This window comes from Amia ocellicauda, chromosome 2 (genome assembly GCF_036373705.1).
Source record: "Amia ocellicauda isolate fAmiCal2 chromosome 2, fAmiCal2.hap1, whole genome shotgun sequence".
NCBI classification, from domain to species: Eukaryota; Metazoa; Chordata; class Actinopteri; order Amiiformes; family Amiidae; genus Amia; species Amia ocellicauda.
The window spans coordinates 53,895,415-53,912,962 of NC_089851.1; the positions used below are offsets into that span (position 1 = coordinate 53,895,415).

The following is a 17,548-nucleotide window of genomic DNA, read 5'->3' on the forward strand; positions in this document are numbered from 1 at the left end:
GAAGCGAATGATAATGATAATCAGATTGGGGGTGGTGATGTAGCAATGTTAGAGGTGAATAATGAAAATGCTGAACAAATGGTTGAGGGTGGTGATGGCGGGGACCCGCCTCGGGTGTTTTTGGAGCGTATTCGTCACTATGACCGGGAACTTAACAGGTTCCGGGGAATGGAGTTTTATGAAGAATTCAGGTTTGTGAATCTGGATCTGGTAGAATCGTACTGGTGCTGCGCAAGGGCTGTTAAATGAAATATCACACAATGTGGGTCCTAATGATTTTGTACAGCTTAGACTGAGCTCGGGGTCATTAAATAATGCTTTCTGTTAGAGGAGGCAACATTTGGGGGAGCTGGATGAAACAGATTTCCTAGAGAGCATAGCTAATTTACTGCAAAGTCACACCGAAATCCTAATATGCAAGGTGGGGTACGGAGACGTATAAAAGGTATTTTGTTTTGCAAGATAATAGACAAGAAAAGGGCATGCCTCACTGATTTCAAAAACCAAGGTAACAATTTATGTTTTGCCACCAGTGTGTACCGCCTGTGGAAAGGGAAAGAATGCACAGATGTTTGTTTTACTTCACAAACAGCATTACTACGGGGTTTTAAACATCAGAACATTTATAGGTGTTAACTATTTCTGTGATTATTGCCACGCAGTATATGGGCATAAAAATTGTCACACGTGTCGGAATTTGTGCAGAGCGTGTTTAGACCCCCACTGTTTTGAGGTTAAAGAGACCATCACCAGATGCGATGTATGTAAAATATTCTGTAGAGGTGGTGTCTGTCTCAGGAGACACAAGGCTAAAGCTGCCACCAAAGAGATTCAGTGTGTTCAACACTTTTACTGTACAGAGTGCTGGACTTTTCTCCCAATAATGCACACTTGCGAAGAAAAGCTCTTTCCGTGCTGTAAAAGTGTTATCCAGACACCTGACAATCATGTATGCTACATGAGCGTAATAAACATCCCCAAACAATCGGAAAAATACATTTTCTTTGATTTTGAATGCATGCAAGAAACAGGACACACATCCCAAATTATGTTTATGCCTCACACATAAACAACAAATGCACATGGGAGTTTTATGGGGATTCTTGCTTATCTGACTTTGTGAAATGTTTCATTGACACGTGTTTTAAAAACTACACTTTTATTTCACACAATGGTAAAGGCTATGATAACTACTTGGTCATTAGAGAGCTCATACGTGAAAAGGTTGCTACACACTTCATCACACAAGGAGGTAAAATTATGTGCATGACAGTGACCGCTCTGAACATCAGGTTCATTGATTCATTACATTTCTTGCCTCTGAAACTGAGCAATATGCCAAAAGCAATGGGGTTTGAGGGTGAGAAAGGCCATTTCCCACACTTCTTTAACACGGTCGCAAACCAAAATTATGTAGGACCCTTACCCGCTGAACAATTTTACGGGGTAGACTACATGATGGGTGCAGATAAAACACAGTTTCAGGAATGGTACGATGAGCACAAACTCGATGAATTGAAGCGGTATTGTAGACAGGACGTGGACATACTGAGACAAGCTTGTACTACATTTAGAAACGAGATATTATGTATGACAGAGCAGATACGTCTGAAGTGTCCATCTGACCCTGATTCAGACCTGATTAAAGTCAGTCTTGACCCGTTTCAGTACATCACATTAGCCTCTGTGTGTATGACCATGTACCGGTACATGTTTCTCAGACCGCAGACCATAGCATTAGTCCATGACAATTATCACAACCAGAAAAAGCGGTTCTCGACCCCCGCTATTCAGTGGCTCATGTATACTGAACACACAGACAACATCAGTATACAACACGCACTAAAGCTGGGTGGTGAGCATAAATTTGGCCCGTACTATCTAGATGGTTTTGCAGTAATAAACGGTGTGTACACTGCTTTTGAGTACCATGGATGTTTTTTTCATGGTTGCGATACCTGTTATAGCGAAAATGACGTTAACAGTGTGACAAAAACAACATTCGGCTGGCTATATCAAAAGACAATGTATAAAACCGAATTCTTAAAATTACAAGGGTTTGATGTTAAAGTGATGTGGGAACACAAATGGAAGACAATGCTGAATGAAGACCAGGATGTTAGGGCATTTATTTCCGAATCACAGTTACCAGCGCCTTTAGACCCCAGGGAGTCTCTATTCGGTGGGTGGACGAATGCAGTGACCCTGTATTATCAACCAAAACCTGGCTAGGAACTCCGTTACTATGATTTCACCAGTCTGTACCCGTTTGTAAATAAAACCAAATTGTACCCCGTTGGTCACCCGGATATAATATGCGAGGGCTTTGAAGATTTACAAAATTACTTTGGGCTCGCAAAAGTCAAAGTTTACCCTCCTAGAAGGTTGTTTTTCCCTGTGCTACCGACCAGAGTTGGTAAAAAACTGTTCTTTACACTCTGTCGGACGTGCGCTGACACCCAGCAGGGCCCCCCTGCACACACAGCGACGAGCAGCGAGCGCTTACCGGTGTCTGGTGCATGCCAGAGCTGCTGTCTGCTGTAGATAAGGGTTACAGAATAGCAGAAATATACGAGATCTGGCACTTTAAGCACTCGACCAACACGTTGTTTAGTGAATATATTAAAACGCATTTAAAAGGCAAACAAGAAGCTTCAGGCTACCCCCAGTGGTGCAAAAATGACACAGACCATGAACACTACATCAGAGAGTATCATGACAGAGAGGGGGTACACTTGGACCATTACAACATTACTAAGAATCCGGCCAAAAGACAGATTTCAAAACTGTTTTTGAATTCTTTATGGGGAAAATTTGGACAACGACCAGATTTACAAAACACCAGTATTGTGAGAGACCCCAACGAATTATTTAAATACGTGTTTGCCCCATACCACGAGGTCCCGTCTTGTGATTTTATTGATGATGACGATGATTTTATGTGCCTGTGTCACCTGGAAACGGGGAAAAGAGCACTACACACAGCTTTCAAATGTAAATATTTGTATTGCCAGTTTCACCACCGCCTATGCTAGGTTAGAACTGTACTCTCTTCTGGATTCATTACAAGGTCGTTGTTTGTATTATGACACTGATTCAATCATTTATGTAAGCAGGCCAGGACAGTGGGACCCCAAGTTAGGAGATTATCTGGGTCAATTGACAAGTGAGCTGCCTCCGGATCAGCACATTACAGAGTTTGTTGCAACAGCACCTAAATCCTATGGATATAAGCTCTCAGGAGGGAAAGCCTGTATCAAGGTAAAGGGTATCACATTAAACGTGGCTAATAGTGAGAAAATTAATTTCGATAGCCTAAAAGATTTGATACTTGACTATGCGGATAAGTAGGCTGGTGCAAATGGTGAAATAAAAGACATTGCACTGCGGCAACCGGGGATAGTACGTGTTAAACGTGACTGGCACTTTGAGATGAGAACACTGCAAAAGACCGAGAGATAAATTACAGATTACAACGTTAGCTCGACAGATGTATCCAGGCAAATCTCAATATTTTTTGGAAGCTTTTGAAGATGCCACCAAGAAGTATTTTGGATACTTATTTGTCGATGTCATGTCAAAGACCCCTGATGAATACCGTTTAAGGACGGGTCTTTTCCCCCCTGACATCCCGGTGGTTTATGTGTTTAAAAAACAAAGAAAGTAAAAGCCGCTGGTTTTCCAGCGTTGAGCACATTTGCTGTCTGTGACTCTGGCTGTCAGTATGTCACTGCGTATGAAGAGAAAACTGGCTCTCCTGCAGCTGCTGGTTAAAGCCAAGCCGCAACAAGGCCATTCTGTGCGCCGCTGGAAGCGACCTGGTACAGGCCGTGTCAGAAATCGCTCTAAATACACTGAAAGGAAACATCCGCTTGAGCGCTAAACAATTTCAGAAACTCAAGAAAAGTGGCCACATTATAAAAACACTTAGTAAAAAGAGAAAGAGAAATCTATTGAATCAGTCTGGGGGGTTTATCAGTAATTTGCTAAGTATTGCCATTCCCCTCATTACCGGCTTACTGACCAGATGAAAATGCAATTCACTGAGAAAATGTATCTAGTACCTCAGAAACAGATGGGCCAAATTAAAGAGGACTTTCCAGTTGAACACGACATCAGAAAAATAGCCACATATAAATTGGATGGTGAAATGAAAGATATTCTGCAAAGCTCTCAATTGGGTGAATATGACAAAGCGCTGCAGAGGTACTTGGCCCTGACGTGGCAGGCAGAATCTGAAAAAGCCACTTTGACTTTGCAGATGCCTGACACCGATACCCCGGCCGAAAAACCGCACACAGAGCCTGTTTTCGATTATATTTTAGACGCTATCCCACAAAGGCAAAATAAAAATGCCGAAATGGTGTCCAACAATTCTATAGCTAGCTGGAATGAGAATGGGGAATTTGTGTACAAGGGGGGCCCTGTTCGTGGGTCTCATGTGATTGATCTGGTTAGGGCTGTCACACAGCCGCACACGCTGGCCACAGGAAGAGCCCCCAAAGGCTGGGGCAGTTTTATGATGGCGATGGCGGAGATTAACATCCCCGGTTCGGTACTGTCTAACAGAATAAACAGGGAGGTGTTGGAGAAACTGAAAACAACACCTACTAGAAACAGTTCTATGTCTATACAGAGAAATCCTATTTCTCCTGAACCAGACTTTGATATTTCGATGGAGGGGGCGGCTGCCCCACCCGAAACACCACAAAGAGACCAGCCAGCTAAAAAGCATCGGCTGTTTGGGAAATTACCATGGCTGTCTCTGTAAAGCGGGTCCTCATGGTTTTATTTTTTGTATTATTATTTTGGTTGTTGTTTGTTTATATATAGGCTATAGAAATACATACATTGATGTTATCTGTAAAATGTTAAATCCTTGTGTGATTCTGATAATAAAAAAAGGAATTATTATTATTATTATTATTATTATTGTGTTTGTATGTCAAAGAACATTATCAGTGGTGTTTCACTGTTTTAGTTTATTTGGTTTTTGTGTGTGCTGAATAAAAAATGTAACGCGTGATAAACTATGGTGTTTGTATGTATGGATTTATTAACTACATATAAACATAATTCATGTGTATATAATATTTTATTATCAGGTTAGCAGGCGTTACATATATGAGAATGCCACGTCATTAAGCTTAAACGCACACACACAAACATACACACAAGCATTATTCTATCATTCTATAGTGTCTATAGTGTTATTCATACACTGTTCTAACATTGTTTATTTCTGTTCATGACTGATTTAGCAATTATGACAGATCCTAAAATCATGCATTCGGTTACACATCTGACAATTCTCATTTACATGAAGCTTAAACAGATACATAGGTCTCGTTCTCCTGTTATAAATTTTCACAAACTGCATTACTAATTAAATCTTCAGAATACAAATCCAATATCTGATTTTAAGCTAGCCCCTTACAACGCTGTTGTAAAAAATACACACAGTGGTTTCCACATGTTGTGGATAAAGCATCCTGCAACTGTCTGGAGTTAACACTGTTAACACTGAGTTTGTGTTTAAAAAACACATGATTGATTTAGGGAAAAAAGGAGCATTGGGGGGGAATCCGTAAGAATCAAAGAATTCGGCCTTCCCATCTCCTCCTAGATAGATAGCAAGCCAGTGCTCCCCGGGTCGGTCATGCGGATGTGTGTTGATGACGAAACAGGCCGGCCTGTGGACTCCTGACCGTTTGGGGAGCTTGTCAGATGGAAACACACCCAGAAAATAGTCTGTTGTGTAACTGTCCTTAGTCATGATGGCCCCAATCTGTTGCGTATTCATGACCAGAGTATTGAAAGCCACAAGGCAATCGTTTTTCAACTGTAGTCGTAAAGGACTTATCTTAATAATGATTAATGTTAATTTCAACAATGTTGTCAAAAACAGCATACACTATCATGTTCACGGTGGTTGGTAATGGCTGGGCAAAACTAATTTCTGCTCTCAGGTTCCCTGTTTTTATGAGCGAATAGTGCCCAGTGCACTCTTGATCCGGGCTGAGGTTAAATGCAAACAGTGTGTAACCTCTGGCAAACTCCTTACAGTCCACTACCAGAGGCTTGTCTTTGAGGTGCTTTCCGGCTGTTTCCACCAGGTTAAAGTTATCATTTGCGAAATCCGGTTGTAGCGGTTTAGTAGGGATCTGCTCCCCATCTACTTACAGGGCCAGGAAATTAATATCACAATGTTTAAAGTAGAAGGGGTTTATCCACAAAACCAATTGCTATTATTTTAGCCAATTGTCCCAGAAACACATTTTCCTGGTTGCAGACCCTGCTTCCTCTGGCCAGACTGAACACTTTCATATGAACCCGATCTACAGGGTATTTTGCATTAGCCACCTGCAGCACATCGGCATGACCCAGCCTGACAGCGGGGGCCACCCGGACCCTCTTCACAAACACAGCTGCTGAGAGAACCGACAGTTTGAAATCCTCAGCGTTGCTCATGAGACAGAACGCTTCTCTGTTACGGGTGAGTTGAATTTTTATATCAACGCCGTTCAGCACTAATTTGTCTTGAAAAAACATGTCTGCATGAATACAACCCAACAATTCTAGTTTTCGGCTTCCTGCTGTATAGGCCGCTCTATTTCTGAACCCCAGGTTTGTCCCGTTCAGTGCGGTTACTTCATGCTGGCCGGCTGTGTCCTTGACAAAAAGGCCTGCTGAGTACTATGTGTTCAAAGTGCTTTCACTGTAGTTGAGAATGGATTCTATTATAGCCCTGTATGGATAACAGTTGTTGCTCTGGCTAATAAGTCTGTCACCGATTGTGATGTCGACCTGGCTGAAAAGGGAGGCCACGGGGTAATTTACCAGGCCCACCCGATCATCCTGGGCCAGATCAGTGCCATCATGCTTAGTAATTTTACAAGTCAGGTAGATGATCGTGTTGTTCAGATCTAGATAGTCCTCTCCGTTTCCAGTGATGTAGAATTCCAGTGGGGCATTGTCAGAGAGCGCTGTGAGGGGGGGCACCTACACATAGAAACTCTTCTCAATGCTGGTCTGTGTGGGCACCAGCTGAAAAAGGTCCAGTTCAGATTTGGTGCACTCCTCAGAACTGCAGTGAACGAAAGCCATGTTTAAAATATATCCCCGCGATGTTGTTGCCTGGAGCTCCTCTTCTTACCAGCCCCGTTTCTCTTATGATTGTGTTTCTTCTGTATAGTCCTTTTAACAGGGGCCGGCGGTCCTGTGAGCCCCAGTGGTGTCGTTCTTTTCCTTTTAATGCCTCTCCTGACCTTTCGGAGCATGAATTCTACTGGCCACCGCACTTGTAACCTGCCCGACCACATCTTTAGCTATGTTTCTGGCAGCCAATTTGACGTGTGGTTTGACAATTTCTAATCCGCGTCTCAGAAAAGGCATAGCTACCAGCTACCCCCGCACCGTATTGTACTGGCATCCCGGCGAAACCGGGGAGGCCGTTACCCGCCTGATACTTGTAGTAGTTCCTATACATGTGCGGGTCTCCATAGTTTTTAACAATCACCATGATTTAAAAGTGGTTGTATCTAACAGGTTGGAAATGCAACTTCACTATCACCTTGCCGTATGCGAATGTCACATGTCCGTTCTGGTCAGTCTTTATTTCAGTGCTGATGGTGTCGAATTCATCCATGCTCAGGGGGACATAGTGGGGCTTATCATATAACAGCGTAACAAACTTGCCTTCTTCCCCTTTTTTAGGTATACAGCGCAGAAGCGGGGCATACATGTCACCCACTAGTTGGTGTTCAATTATATCGGTATAAACATACATGTGGTTAAAACCCGCTGTAATATCCGCAGGCTGGGGCGATTCCCCCCCCCCCCCCCTTCTCGGGAATGAACCCCAAGACATGTGCTAGCTGGCCCGTGGTAAAAAACAATAAAGTCGAATCCCTGAAAAGCCTCACGCTTCTAATATAGTTGTATTGAAAGTATACCTTGGGCAATGTGGGGACGGCCTTGACAGCATTATTCATGGCTGTTAACAATACATCAATGTTTTTATAGTAGCCTTGTGATATTTCATAATACCAGTTTGTATCGGTTGTCTCAGAATGCAATTCAAAGCTCTGTTTCCTGTCAAACGTATTGATGGTCATGGGGTAGTGCATCTCCACCATCCCTACCTCCCATTTACCTGGTAGATCGATGGATTTGGCTAGATGGTCAGTGAAGTTGGAGCTCTTGTTGTTAGGAAATAGTGTCTCCGAGGCATTACTGGTAAAAGTCAGGTAAAATCCATTTTCACTCATTTTTTATCCTCTCACAACCCCCGGGGCTATGTCTTTCACCTCTGAAGCTTTGATCCAACTATTAAATTTAACTCCCCAACTCAGCCATTTGACTAAAACTTGTTTACCACGGCCACGGCCTCTGGAGTCTAAAATTTTCTGTATTCGATAGACTCTGTCACCATTTGGGTTTATCTTTTGTAACTCTTCGGTGTAAAACTGACCTTTTATGTCGTCACCAGCATAATCTTTTAGTTTGTAAATAGGCCTTAATCCAGGCACACATTTTTTAACTATGAATATTTCATCTGTGAATGTTTGCTCATACCCCTTTTCAAATTTCCCTTTTATTCTCGACACCCTCACATGATCACCTTCTTTAAACTTAAATTTTGAAGGTTTGCTTTTTACAAATGACCCATACACAGTCCTCCACACCCTCAGGGCATTGTCATGGGTGACATCTACTGGTCGTTCCTTGACAGTTCTATGGAATGTGTGATTGTAACTGTGAAACAGCTCTAAAGTACTTCCACATTTTCGATTTTATAGTCCTATTGAATCTCTCTACCACACTGGCTTTCACTTTACTATTTGTCACAAAATGTACAATTTGGTATTGCTTGAGAAGACTTTGAAAACCATGGTTGAGGAATTCTTTCCCCTGATCTGTCTGCAGTTTCTTTGGAACGCGCCCTTGGGTGAATATTCTTTTAAAGGCGGCACACACTTGCTGACCCGTTTTGTTTTTTAATGGTACTGCCCAGGCGTATTTGGACAACACATCTATACAGGTTAGAATGTATTTCATACCGTTGTTGAACTTTGAGAACTGACCCATTTCCACCAGGTCTGCCTGCCATTGCCAGTCAATGTCTTGTACCAGTGTCAAGTTCCTCTTAAACCTCACCCGCGCTGGTCTGTGCACTGTGTATGTATATTGATCCGATAACCATTGTGAAACATGTTCTCTTTTTATACGGTCACCCTTTGCTCTGGCACTTCTCAGCAGTGTATCGAGTCCTCCAAAACGACCGGCTTCTTTAGGCGTATAATAGATCTCTTTTAATCTCTCTTCATGGTTCATTTTCTCGTGATTAATGAATACACCCTTCAACTTAGTAACTTATACCAAATAGTAACACCCAGGTGGCTGAGTGGTTAAGGCATTGGACTTAAGATCTAATAGATGTATGTCTGTGTGGGTTGGAATTCCACTCTGGGTAAGTACTTTTTTGATCAAAACTTTATTTTGTTCTCTTTTTCTAATTTAATTTATTTTATTTTATACCACCCCAAAAACAATCATAAAATATATAACCTAAAATCATCACATGCACATCACTAAACACAGTTTAAAATACTTTTTTATTAAAACTTTATGTTGTTGTTCTCTTCTTATTTTAATGTATTTTATTTTGGTAACAACTTATCGTACCAAACCTAATCATAAAACATAACCTAACACAAATAATAATAAGTTTAAACTCTTAAACATTACACACACACACACACACACACACACACACATACACCATCAGGGTGAGATGGCGGCGAACACTTGTCAAGATGACCTGTGCCCTTTCCAAAATGCCTGTCATCCTAACAAGATGGAGGTCATCCAAACAAGATGGCTGCCATCCTAACAAGATCACGGTCATCCAAACAAGATGGCTGACAGGAGAGGGTCAAAGGGTAAAACCTGTATTCTTACAAGATGGCTGACTGGAGAGGATCAAAGGGTACAGGGTAAGGAGGAGCTTCCTGGCCCATTGGGCTTCTGGGTAAGGAGGGGCTTCATGGCCCGTGAGGCTTCTGGGTAAGGCGGGTTTCCCAGCCGATGGGGCTTCTGGGTAGGGGCGGGGCCACCTGTCACTTTGACATAAAGTACCATCATTACTACTCTGATGTTAGTACTTGAAATGTGTATTACCAAGCATTGATAAGTCACACAGTGTGGCAACAATCTTGGATTATGCCTCGATTTCTCATAAACCCTTATACTGGCTGATGTGTGCTTTGGTATACAGTATCTTTGGACTGTGTTCTACACATATCCTAAAAGACAATTCCTACATGAAGAAACATAGCAGTAATGAACAAAATATTTTGACTTACTGTACATTTTGTTCAATTTTAAGCCTGCAATAACACACTGTCACCACTGGTAGCAGCATATACCACAAACAGCACTGAGATAAAAAAAAATGAAGCGGCCATCTTGGGCATGTACATCGTAACAACAAAACACTATCAGTCACTTGCAACAGTATTAGAGTGGAAACTATTATTTTAAACACACAGACACTTCTGTCTGCAAATACAAATAGTGTAAATTGAGATGTGTTTAAATTAGGGATTATTTCAGATGTAGAGAAACCTTGAAGAGAAGCAAGAGAAAACAAATGTGAAACTAAAAAATTGGATTAAATGTGATTCACATGAAACATAAATACACATTATGTAAAATAAATACATGAAAATCAACAGTGGTACAAGAGCGGTGATGTTGCTGAATCTGTAGTGGTGGATTATTGCTTTCAACTGAACATCATTTCAAACTGAGATTGGCTGGATCCATGCATCAGTTCCTGGTTAAATAGTTAACGATGCAACACGGGGGCGATTTTGTGCTCTTCTCTCTCAGTGAAATCGTAACTTATGGTGACATGTTGTATACTGAACTGTGCAGAATCGCTGGCTCTATTCAATATAATTGAAAGGGCGAACATAAGACGTTTACTGTGCGAGCTACAATCGAATAAACGGACCTGCTCATTGAGGCGCTTGATATTAGTAATTGGACATATTTCCCGCTTTATGAAAAACATTGCTTTTACAAGCTGGAATTGTACACTGTAAAAAATGTTACATGCAATCTACTTTAAAAAATTATGGTAACATTATTACACATATTTTTTAAGGTTTAGTTTTTTTGCGAAATCTACCCGAATAAATTAAGTAAAATTTCCTAAATTATTTAGTCTATGGCACACAATGAATTTAATTTAATCTTTTTTATTGTATGTTTTCTCACAAATTAATCAAGTAAAATTTACTCATTTGTATTAATTAAAATGACTTAATTATAAAATGTACTGCCTTTTTCAAGTTAAGATAATAATGAATACAAAATGCAGTTTTTGTTGACAAACATGCTTTTATTGTCTTTTTGGACTGTAACCATAAATAACAAATATATATAAAATGTAAGCAGCAGTTTTAAGACATGAAAAAAAAAAGTTTACATTTCCCATGTCATTGAGAAACATCATTTTGTTACACAAAAACATGTGCATACAAATAACAACTTGTAGCAAAATGTATAAAACCATTTATACTAGCTAAAAGATTGTATGAACAACAATCATGTAGAACAGTATCAAACGCTCAATCAGTGCAGTTTTTTTTCCACCAGAACTTGATAATAATGCTTTGTCTCTCAATCTAAGACATGAGTTTGTTTTTAAGTGTTAGTAATTTGGGGGAAAACTTGCACACATCCAGTTCTAAGAAGAGCTTCTGAAAGGCCTCAAATGTGTGCCTCAGTTCTTTCGAGTAGGTGAGGTTTAGTGCATACGTCAGTCCAAGAAAAACAGCACAGGCTCTAGACAGATTTTCCAAGCCAGCCATGACTTGCACCCCCTCCAAGATGATGCTGACGTCCTCCTGATCATCCCTCTTGCAGATGGCAATTTTCATTATTTGCGGCAGGAGATCTTGCTGTACATCTGTATTGTCGCACTGTAAAACAACCATTAAATAAGTATTTTTATCTTGTCTGTCTCTCTATCATTATATATCTGTCCATAATTATAAAGTTTATTTGTGTACGGTTGTAAACAAACATTTTGAAACATTTTTCTTATAACAGCTTAAAATTCTAAATTTCTTTGTAAACACTAAAACAAAAAAATATGTTTCAGTGGACGGCACACACTGTCAAAATAACAAGCTCAAATATAGTTTCACCAATGACAGAGGGTGTATTCAGGGTAAAGAAAAAAAATACATTTGGTGACACCAGTGTAGGGGGGAAAACTGCAAATTAACCATGTTTACATGAGGAATATAGTGCATTCAGAATGTAAAACAGCCCCCACATTAATTCTAATTTTCAGTTTACTTATTCTGATTGTTGGGGTAAAGTTGTTTTCCCAATTATAAAGAATACCTTATCAATTATTTCTTCCTGTGTCTCGGAACTGCCCTGGGACATATGCAAAGAAAATTTCATTCAGGTTCGGGACTGCCCCGAACCACCTATGAAATATTGCTTGTAGATGTATAAAAGGCTGTGTGAAACTTTCAATAAACGAAGATAAACAAACTGACATTGTGTCAGTGACTTTATTTCCCGGGCCTGTCTCCTGCTGAGAGTCTAAACTGTTACTGGAAGCGCTCACTGGGGTGCCTGATTCACTGGGATCCGAAGGGTTGCTTCAACTGAAGCTTTGCACCTTAACACTGATGTTGATCCCAATCTGTAAATGTAACTGGTCCTACTTGCACCGCTCCAAGCAGAATTCGAACCAGCTTCACCGGCATTGGAGGTGGGTGCACTAACAAGGACGCTAAAGATCATAGCCTCTAGCATCAGTCACTGGGGCACCTCTTGAGGCCAAGTGGAGTGAGGTTTACTCACACAGCTCTTACTAGCTGCTCTCTGTTACATATAAATGAAATTACACTCTGCCTTACATCACGCCTTTTGGGTTTGAGGACTGAAAGATATAACCTACTTTTTTTTTTTTGGTTACACTATTTCGATGGTCCACTTTAGACATTCTACTAACTGTAAGTAACTACTCTCATTAGAGTATTAGTAGACTGCAAGTAAACTGTTAGGTTAGGGTTAATAGATTACGTTAACAAGTAGTTGCAAAGTTACTTATACTCAGTAGAATTTCTAAAGTGGACCACCAAAATAAAGTGTTACCTTTCTTAATATAGTGGCTGACAAAAGTCTTATTTGTGTTAAATATTTTCACAGTAGTTTTAGACAATTTAATTGTAAAAAAGTATTGTTCAGGTTCATCCCCTTGGAATTATAAGGTTCTATCTGACATTTTTGACAAAATTGAGTTATTCACATATTCTTATTCTGTGACAACTTATTTACATTATGTGACTTTTTTTTAAGTTGTGTACATTTTTGGACTTTTTATTTAGAAAACAAAAAGGTTCTGTCTACAAAGTTGAACTCAAACTTCGTACTATAAGGTTCTATTTGCGAGCCAATCAGCACTTATCTAATTCTATCTATCTATCTATCTATCTATCTATCTATCTCTCTCTCTTTTGGCTATTCTTTCTCAAGCCAACATCAAACAAACCTTTCAATCCATACTGATCTCTAGAGAGAAAGACATTTTACCTGTCACACTTTTTGTGGAATATTGGATTTTGTTAATTTAAGACACCTGTTTCAACTCATCAGCTCGTCAGAATAGGCATCGACATGAGACAACTAAAATTGAACTAATTCTCTTAAGCCTTAAAATTGCAGAAATGTCCTTAAATAAAAGAGGAAAATGTATCTCTTGGTTCTATTAGTGAAATCTTCTCAATATTTTGTATCAAACACTAAACCACAATTTCATTAATAAAATGTACACATTATTTTTAATTATTACGTAAAAACAATTAGACCCATGATAAATTTTTTACAGTGTATAAAACATTGCATTTACAAGCCATAATTATATATAACGTGCACATCGGTAATCAATGTGACAACCAAATGAAACAGAAATTAAGCTACTAAATGAGGTTCGGATGATTACTGCGAATTGAAAAGCTGCAGCAGTTCTATGCTATACAAGTACACAAATGAGACTTGTAGAATAAAGTGTTTACTCATTTATTATGATACCAGAGCTATTTATATTATTAAACTAATTTAATTAAAAATGATATATTGAAATCAAATCAGGGTAGTTGACTTTTTGAGATTAATACTGGCTTGTACTTCAACATATTTGACCACAAGAGGGGGAACTTCAACATGAAAACTCTTCCGATTTTGTCAAAATTTGCTTTCATCTGATTTATATTATTAGGGGTAAAAAACTTGTAAAAAACACATTTTCTTTAAAGAAAACAAAACACACAGATGACAGTCTGATTTCCCATCAGCTATACAGGCAACAGTATCTGAGGTCGATAGCCCTCCCTTGTGCAGAGGAGCCCAGAAGCCAGCCTTCAAGAGCAAACGAACGAACACTTCGGTGACTGCAAAGTGGGGCCAAGTGGGCTCGTCCTGGAGTTGAACCCAGGGCCTCTCACACCCTCAGCAAGAATCATACCTCTCCTTTGGTGCAGCTCAGGAGTACACGTTCAGCAAAGGTCTCCATAACAAGCCGGCAAACCACATTTCGTCCTCCTCCTCCTCAACAACACACTACATGTCCTCCTCCTCCTCAACAACAACAACAACAACAACGAACTTGTAAAATACACATTTTCTTTAAAGAAAACAAAACACACAGATGACAGTCTGATTTCCCATCAGCTATACAGGCAACAGTATCTGAGGTTGAAAGACCTCCCTGGTGCAGAGGAGCACAGAAGCCAAGCATCGAGACAGAACAAACGAATGCTTCAGAGAATGCAAAGCGGGGCCAAGGGGGCTCGTCCGGGAGTTGAACCCGGGACCTCTCGCACCCTAAGCGAGAATCATACCCCTAGACCAACGAGCCAAGTTAACGTAGGTTGTCGCAGTTTCTGCTGGGCAAGCGCGTAACTGCTTTGGGGCAGACCGGGAGACCTACGCTCACTGACTGATAGCATGGACTGTAGCGCTGACGTGTCTTTCCAGAATGGTAACGCCATCCCCAGTGAGACAGCACTGAGAGCATGGTTCAGCAGGCCCGCAAACAACTGAAAAGAATGCCTCTCCTTTGGTGCAGCTCAGGAGTACACGTTCAGCAAAGGTCTCCATAACAAGCCGGCAAACCACATTTCGTCCTCCTCCTCCTCAACAACACACTACATGTCCTCCTCCTCCTCCTCAACAACAACAACAACAACAACGAACTTGTAAAAAACACATTTTCTTTAAAGAAAACAAAACACACAGATGACAGTCTGATTTCCCATCAGCTTTACAGGCAACAGTATCTGAGGTCGATAGCCCTCCCTTGTGCAGAGGAGCCCAGAAGCCAGCCTTCAAAAGCAAATGAACAAACACTTCGGTGACTGCAAAGTGGGGCCAAGTGGGCTCGTCCTGGAGTTGAACCCAGGGCCTCTCACACCCTCAGCAAGAATCATACCCCTAGACCAACGAGCCAAGTTAACGGAGGGTGTCGCAGTTTCTGCTGGGCAAGCGCGTAACTGCTTTGGGGCAGACCGGGAGACCTACGCTCACTGACTGATAGCATGGACTGTAGCGCTGACGTGTCTTTCCAGAATGGTAACGCCATCCCCAGTGAGACAGCACTGAGAGCATGGTTCAGCAGGCCCGCAAACAACTGAAAAGAATGCCTCTCCTTTGGTGCAGCTCAGGAGTACACGTTCAGCAAAGGTCTCCATAACAAGCCGGCAAACCACATTTCGTCCTCCTCCTCCTCAACAACACACTACATGTCCTCCTCCTCCTCAACAACAACAACGAACTTGTAAAATACACATTTTCTTTAAAGAAAACAAAACACACAGATGACAGTCTGATTTCCCATCAGCTACACAGCCAACAGTATCTGAGGTTGAAAGACCTCCCTGGTGCAGAGGAGCCCAGAAGCCAAGCATCGAGAGAGAACAAACGAATGCTTCAGAGAATGCAAAGCAGGGCCAAGCGGGCTCGTCCGGGAGTTGAACCCGGGACCTCTCGCACCCAAAGCGAGAATCATACCCCTAGACCAACGAGCCAAGTTATCTGACAGTGTCACAGTTTCTGCTGGGCAAGCGCGTAACTGCTTTGGGGCAGACCGGGAGACCTACGCTCACTGACTGATAGCATGGACTGTAGCGCTGACGTGTCTTTCCAGAATGGTAACGCCATCCCCAGTGAGACAGCACTGAGAGCATGGTTCAGCAGGCCCGCAAACAACTGAAAAGAATGCCTCTCCTTTGGTGCAGCTCAGGAGTACACGTTCAGCAAAGGTCTCCATAACAAGCCGGCAAACCACATTTCGTCCTCCTCCTCCTCAACAACACACTACATGTCCTCCACCTCCTCCTCAACAACAACAACAACAACGAACTTGTAAAAAACACATTTTCTTTAAAGAAAACAAAACACACAGATGACAGTCTGATTTCCCATCAGCTATACGGGCAACAGTATCTGAGGTCGATAGCCCTCCCTTGTGCAGAGGAGCCCAGAAGCCAGCCTTCAAGAGCAAACGAACAAACACTTCGGTGACTGCAAAGTGGGGCCAAGTGGGCTCGTCCTGGAGTTGAACCCAGGGCCTCTCACACCCTCAGCAAGAATCATACCCCTAGACCAACGAGCCAAGTTAACGGAGGGCGTCGCAGTTTCTGCTGGGCAAGCGCGTAACTGCTTTGGGGCAGACCGGGAGACCTACGCTCACTGACTGATAGCATGGACTGTAGCGCTGAAGTGTCTTTCCAGAACGGTAACCGTATCCCCAGTGAGACAGCACTGAGAGCATGGTTCAGCAGGCCCGCAAACAACTGAAAAGAATGCCTCTCCTTTGGTGCAGCTCAGGAGTACACGTTCAGCAAAGGTCTCCATAACAAGCCGGCAAACCACATTTCGTCCTCCTCCTCCTCAACAACACACTACATGTCCTCCTCCTCCTCAACAACAACAACGAACTTGTAAAATACACATTTTCTTTAAAGAAAACAAAACACACAGATGACAGTCTGATTTCCCATCAGCTACACAGCCAACAGTATCTGAGGTTGAAAGACCTCCCTGGTGCAGAGGAGCCCAGAAGCCAAGCATCGAGAGAGAACAAACGAATGCTTCAGAGAATGCAAAGCAGGGCCAAGCGGGCTCGTCCGGGAGTTGAACCCGGGACCTCTCGCACCCAAAGCGAGAATCATACCCCTAGACCAACGAGCCAAGTTATCTGACAGTGTCACAGTTTCTGCTGGGCAAGCGCGTAACTGCTTTGGGGCAGACCGGGAGACCTACGCTCACTGACTGATAGCATGGACTGTAGCGCTGACGTGTCTTTCCAGAATGGTAACGCCATCCCCAGTGAGACAGCACTGAGAGCATTTTTCAGCAGGCCCGCAAACAACTGAAAAGAATGCCTCTCCTTTGGTGCAGCTCAGGAGTACACGTTCAGCAAAGGTCTCCATAACAAGCCGGCAAACCACATTTC

General features: G+C 41.9%; 3 non-coding genes across 3 annotated transcripts; all 3 read right to left on the reverse strand.

Moving 5' to 3' along the window:
- Nucleotides 1-14,878: 14,878 nt before the first annotated feature.
- trnap-agg (transfer RNA proline (anticodon AGG)) lies at nt 14,879-14,950 on the reverse strand. The gene has a single exon. It is a non-coding gene; the product is annotated as a tRNA-Pro (tRNA).
- A 1,096-nt stretch (nt 14,951-16,046) lies between these two features.
- Nucleotides 16,047-16,118, reverse strand: trnap-ugg (transfer RNA proline (anticodon UGG)). The gene has a single exon. It is a non-coding gene; the product is annotated as a tRNA-Pro (tRNA).
- A 1,093-nt stretch (nt 16,119-17,211) lies between these two features.
- On the reverse strand, nt 17,212-17,283 carry trnap-ugg (transfer RNA proline (anticodon UGG)). Its single transcript has one exon. It is a non-coding gene; the product is annotated as a tRNA-Pro (tRNA).
- Nucleotides 17,284-17,548: the final 265 nt, after the last annotated feature.